Below are 6,746 nucleotides of genomic sequence, written 5' to 3'. Positions count from 1 at the left end.
ATGCCTCCGCCTCCTGCAGTGTCACTCCGGGTAAAGATGCATGTTGGCCCACAGCTGCCCCCATACATGTTTCAGATGGAGGACCCACAGATGTGATCCGTGAAACATACGTTCAACAAAAAATTCAACAGATAATAGACTCCATGTATCCTCAGATTCATTATCACCCCTTACTTTTGCCTAAGCCTAGGGGCATGGATATTGACCCACAGACTGTTGATGTTTTGACCGCCACACACAGAGCTTTAAATATTTCTAATCCTAACCTAGCTCAGGATTGTTGGCTTTGCCTGACATATGGAGCTTCTTGGCCATTAGCAATTCCGTCCCTTTTTAATAGTTCCATTAATGAGTCCCTTGTTTTCCCTTCCCCCAATAATTGCTCTTGGAATGTTCCCTTTAAGGTCCAGCCTGTTGGTTTTAATTTCTCCCTTTGCTTTTATAATCATTATCAAAATAACAGCTATGATATTGATGTGGGAATGCCCTCTTTCTCTGTGTGTGGGGCGGTCATCAATGTGTCCACCCCCCTTTGCTCACCACAGAGTCAAGTTTTTGTCTGTGGTAATAACATGGCTTATACTGTGCTTCCCCAAAATTGGACAGGACTCTGCGTTCTGGCTACACTACTTCCAGATATTGATTTAATTCCTGGAGACGAACCGGTACCCATCCCTACCTTTGATTATTTTAGTCCCCGGCCCAAAAGGGCGGTACACTTTATCCCCTTGTTGGTGGGGTTAGGAGTGACTGGTGCCTTGGGTACTGGGACTGCAGGATTAGCCACTGCCGTCTCCTCATATTCCCAGCTTTCAAAACAATTAGCTGATGATATTACTAAAGTTTATCAATCTGTTAAAGATCTTCAGGATCAGTTAGATTCATTAGCTGAGGTGGTTTTACAAAATCGCAGAGGTTTAGATCTTTTAACTGCTGACAGAGGTGGCATTTGCTTAACCTTACAGGAAAAGTGCTGTTTTTATGCCAATAAGTCTGGCATTGTAAGAGATCGAGTTAAAAAACATCAGGAGGAGATTGAAAGACGGCGACATGAGTTTTTTGAGCGCCCTATTTGGGCTGCTTGGGGGGGACTTTTACCCTATGTTCTTCCCCTCCTGGGTCCCCTTGTTGGATTACTTTTGCTTGTTTCCTTTGGCCCTTGGGCTTTTCAGCGCCTTACGCGCTTTATAAAAAATCAAATAGATTCGGCCCTTCCAAAAAATTTGATCTCGGTGCATTATCATCGCTTAGAGACTCAGGAGGACCCCACGGAGCGCACCGCAGTCACCCCTAGAGAAGGACTGCAATTCCATACACTTCTTTCCTAATGATTCCTAAAAAGCTAGAAAATATCCAATAACGGGAGTATTATGGAGCTTACCCTGAATAACACTACATACAGAGGCCATACAGGCCGGCTCAACAAGGCATGTAGCCAGTAGCCTAAGACAGGAGGTTTTCTCATAACCTACCTTTGGAAAATTTGTTGATAAAACAGGTGAATGGCTTACCACAACCCAGGGGAAACCTTCTCCCCGAGGATGATGCCTTTTCTCTTACAGATGCAGCTAGAACTCCAGACTTGGACCTTCCTGTTTGAATTTATTAAATAACAGATTAATCTCTGGTCTTCTAAGCCCATACAGGTTCATAATCATCACCTCGATATGGTGGACTAAGGCATTGAGATTGAGGATTTACCCTAGGCTTTTTATTAGTGCTTTGCCGTGAGCTTGTTCCAGTGGGAAACAGCCCCCCCCTTTTTTTCTTTTTCTTATTTAGAAAATATTTCTTCTTATTAGTAACTTCTGACCATTCAACGGGCAAGACCTATTGCCATAAGAGATAGGTTCGCCCCTCCTCCTATAGGCCCCTCCGCTTGGGGGAGGATGCACCCATGGGAGGAAGAAGAAATGCTCTAATCAAGGGTGCAGGTAGGACTGCAGGGGGATGGATCTGTGAGATCCCAAAACCCAAGACCCCTGAGTGGCAAGCTCTGGTGCATGATGGTTGGCATGCTACCCACAAGCCGTCTCCTCAAAAAACATGCCAAGGCCTGTAAAACTCCCCTCCCCGAGTGAGGACGCTCTCTCGGGAGCGGAGAAAAACCCTGGGCCCTTAAGAGGAACAGGGCCTCTGTCACCCCCTTAAAAAGAGCAGCCAACAATTGATGGTCAATTTTCTAAATAAGAAAGGGGGATTTGTTGGGAGCCAAGAAAGTGTATGGAAAGACAAGATTCCTCCAGCCCTAAGCAAACTACATTTGGCTAACCATAAATATTCCTCCAGCCCTATACAAACTACATTTGGCTAACCATAAATATTCCTCCAGCCCTAAGCAGGCAACATTTGACTAACCATAAACATTTCTCTTATCTCCAGCCCTAAGCAAGCGGCGCCTGGCTAACCATAAATGTCTCCTAGAGAAACTACAGGAGGTACCTTTAAGATTAGCACAATGGCCAAAGGATAAGCACGACCCATCCCTGACCCCGGGACTTCTCACCCTTGCTTCTGCAAAGTTTTTTCATTCTTTCCCTTCCCCTGTCCTTTTGGGTATATAAACCCTGCCTCACTTTAATAAAGCAGACCTTGACGTGACTCAGACTGACTTTGTCTTTCTTTATGCGCTTGGTCTCGTTTCTCTCTCGCCCCCATTGGTTTTTAGGAGGTGCCTCCTCAAGCCTAACGAATAACTGAACCTGCTGGACGGGTCAACTCTTTTGCATCGTAGGTGAAGGGGAAGCTCACTGTCCTTGAGGAAAAGAAATTCAGGGTAGAGTTCCCAGGGCCTGAATTAAGTCCCTATAATGGAAAATAATATTTATGTACATGTGTAATATATGTTACATATTACATGTGTATGTTTAATACATACTATGATTTTTTATTATTGATTTTGTATTTCTGTATTTCTATATTTTATTCATTTACTTATTGTTTATTGTATTAATATTATTATTCACATAATATTTATTACATTTTGCACATCTATTATAGAATTATGCACAATAATTTAGGATATTGACTCATTTTTCATTAATACTTTATTATAAAGTGTTGAAACATGATACATAATTAAATGGAGGCATTTGTCACAGTCTTCACATGTTTAGAGTCTTTCTCAAATATGAGATTTGACTTGTTTATCTTAACACCTTCCTATAGGAATTTCTTTAGATGATTTATACTCAGAAGACTTTCCTTGAGGATAAGCAAGTTGAGGGATAAAATTGTAAGGGTGGGACTGGGAATGTGGCTTAGTGGTAGAGAGCTCGCTCAACCTGCATGAATGCCAGGGTTTGAATCCTCAGTGCCACATACTCAGAAAAAGCCAGAAGCTGTGGAGTGCTCAAGTGGTAGAGCACTAGCCTTGAGAAAAAGAAGCATGGACACAGTACCCAGGCCCTAAGTTCAAGCCCCAGCACTGGCAAAACCAATAGGCCAGATGCCAGTGGCTCACACCTGGGACCCTATCTTCTCAGGAGGCTGAGATCCGAAGACCACAGTCCAAAGACAGCCTGGCAAGTAAAGCCTGTTAGACTCTTATCACCAATGAACAACCAAAAGGCCCCATGTGGTGCTGTGGCTCAAGTGGTAGAGTTTCGCCTTGAGATGGAGGGATCAGGGACAGTGCCCAGGCTTGAGTTTGAGACACACAATGGAAAAATGTGAGGGTTAATCAAAGTACTTTTCCTATTTGCTAATTAGGAGAACATTCTCTGGAAAATGAACTCTGATGTACAACCGAATTGGAGTCAGAGCTCAAGGTTAATGTTTACCAGATCCATTTGCCCAGCCTCTCAGACTCTAGCTTTATAACCTTGTGTCCTAGAGTTCTGAAAGGTCCATTGGAGAAAGGCTTAATATGCTCCTCAAGTCCTTTGTCATAAGTAGTTGACTTGTATTGTCAATGTTTTTACAGTTCTGACCTAGCAAGCCCGAGTAGCCAAGGCCCATCCCCTAGCTCAGGAGGCTTGAATCTCTAGCACTCTACTACTGGAGCCACAGCACCAAATATGGCTTTTTCTGTGCATGTGCTACAGAGGAACGAACCCAGGGCTTCTTGCATGTTAGGCACTAATCCACATTCCCAGCCCTATCATTTTTTCTTTATGGTAGTTTCTACATAAGTATGCTACCACTTTACATTCCCCAAGTTTAATTTTCTGAATACAAGTTATTTCAAAAACCCTGATCTTCTCTTCCCCTGCCTGATTTGTGACTGTTCCTGCCTTGGCCTAATAATAATAGGAAATAAAGGCTGCTGAGATCTTAAGTGTGTATCATATGAGGACACAGGCCTGGAACTCTGGAAGAGAAAAGCCATGGGCATGAAAAGAAGAGAATGATGCAGTACGTGCAACAAGCCTATCTGAAAAATAAATCTGTACATAAAAGGAGAAGCATTGCATACAATCTGATTCCACTCAGAGAGGTAATATACACACATAAGTAGGTAGGACACTGATACATACACTTGGCCTTCTCTTTTTGAATTTTTTTGGTGGAAATCCCAGGGCTTAAACTCGGGGCCCTATGTGTTCCTCAGCTGTTTTGCTCAAGGCTGAGACTCTGCCACTGACACAGCTCCACTTCCAGACATCTGGTCGTTAATTGGACATAAGCGCCTGCCAGGCTTTCTTGCCTCGTCTGTCGTGTATCTCTTGCTCAGCTTTCTTTCTCAAAGCTGGAGCTCTACCCTCTGGGCCACTGATTCACTTCTGGTTTTCTGGTGGTTTAATGGAAATAAGAGTCTCACAGACTTTCCTCTCGGGCTGGCTTTGAACAGAGATCTACTGAGGAGACTTCAAGTGGCTTTCCTGAGGGATTCACTGAGGATCTGCTCCACACAAAACTTTAGTCTAAATCTCGAGAGGTACTAGAGAAAAAAGGAAACATGAAGATGCTTCTGTTGTGTTCTAGATACTTAAGGTTGGAGACACAAAACATATAAGTATTAGATATTAGATATTAGATATTATAAGTATTAGATATTTTTATAGGCCTAAGGAGCCATTCAGACAGTATGAGGATCGCTCCAGCTTTTGGTCCTCTCGTCCTGAGACAGTAAACTCACTGCAGCTCAATGCTAAGTGATTGAACTGGCATGTCCTGTGGACATTTGCTGCCAAAATCATGTCACACTCATTTCTCACTTTTGGCTTCAGACCTGTGACCAGAGGAGAAGATGAGGAGAGAAAATCCTTCTCAGAGAAAGCACCTATAAAGAACATTGGGTAGTTTACTTGTATATTCAGAGCATTGGAATGATGCTGTTAAGTAGTCAGATTGTCCAGATTAAAAATGAAGAAGAAAAGAAAGGCAGGTGCCAGTGTCTGCTGACTGTAATTCCAGCTCCTCAGGAGGTTGAGATATAGAGAATCTGAGTTTGAATCCAGCCAGCATAGGAAAGTCCATGACACTGTTATTTCTAAGAGATCACAAAAAACCCAGAAGTGGGGCTGTGGCTCCAGGTTAATGCACTACACTTGAGCAAAAGTAACTGAGGGACAACGCCTACGCTCATAGGTCAACTCCAGGACCTACTTCCATGTATTGTGCATGTGTGGATGTATTCCTATAGGTGAAGCTCCAGAGTAGATATGATGAAAGGCACCAAGCTAGAAAATTTGTTTTCAAAACAATGATTTCATAACACAGAGACTGCTTTCATGACAGTGCATGTTCCTGGGATCCCCTCACAGTTCCCAGTGCAGCCTGAGGGTTTCTCTGCTTCCCAGGCCTGCTGGAAGAAGTCTCTCTCATTGTCTGAACAGGCAGACAAAAGGTCTCAGTCCTGTACAGCTGTGTAACAAACTGCATCTGGGCCAATTAGTGAGGATGAGTGTGGATGGGCTCTGAAGGTCAGGACAAAAAGGCCTCTTTTTACCCCAAGTTATCTCTCTCCTCAGTGCTCCGTGTTGACAGGCAACCTTCATTTGGGCCACCTCCTGTGGCAGGCCAAGTTCTCAGCACTAATCCTGCCTTTGTGAGACTATATTCTGGTGTTCAGATACAGTGCTCAATATAATTCAGGAGTCCTTCTGGCAGACAACTAGGGCACTTAACCTCAAGAAATGTTTCATTGAGGCCGATGATGGGCCTATGATGCCTCTTCTAGGTGTCCAGAAGCTTTGGAAATACAAGCACCTGTCTGATCTTATTTCCTGTCATCTAGGACTTCTGAAGCACATTAGGTTTTGAAACCTTTGACCTCTCCTAGTTGAGCCCTGGGTGGCAAGGTTTTGGGGTTGAATACAGGGCCTGGGTGCTGACCATGAGCTCAGCGCAGGAGCCCAGCGCTTTACCATTTTGTGTCGCCACTTTACTTCTGGTGTGTGTGTGTGTGTGTGCGTGCGTGCGTGTGCACACATACACCAGTCCTGGAGTTTCAACTCAGGACATGTGTGTGTGTGTGTGTGTGTGTGTGTGTGTGTGTGTGCGTGTTCGTTCGTGTGCACACATACACCAGTCCTGGAGATTGAACTCAGGACCTGAGCACTGTACCTAATTTCTCGTGTACAAGAATAGCCCTCTCCCACTTGAGCCACAGAACCACTTCAGGCTTTTTGCTAGTGATGTGTTCCTGAGAAGTCAAGTCCAGGGTTTCATAGATGCAAAGCACTCTATCCCTAAGGCACATTCCCACCCCTCTACTTCAGGTTTGTTATTCATGTCATATTTTTCTGCCAGTCCTGGGATTTGAACTCAGGTCCTAGGTACATCTACAGCACTGTGCGAGA

This window comes from Dipodomys merriami, unplaced genomic scaffold (assembly GCF_024711535.1).
Source record: "Dipodomys merriami isolate MVZ:Mamm:240054 unplaced genomic scaffold, mDipMer1.0.p SCAF_602, whole genome shotgun sequence".
Taxonomy (NCBI): domain Eukaryota; kingdom Metazoa; phylum Chordata; class Mammalia; order Rodentia; family Heteromyidae; genus Dipodomys; species Dipodomys merriami.
Note: the sequence above shows the minus strand (reverse complement) of the source record.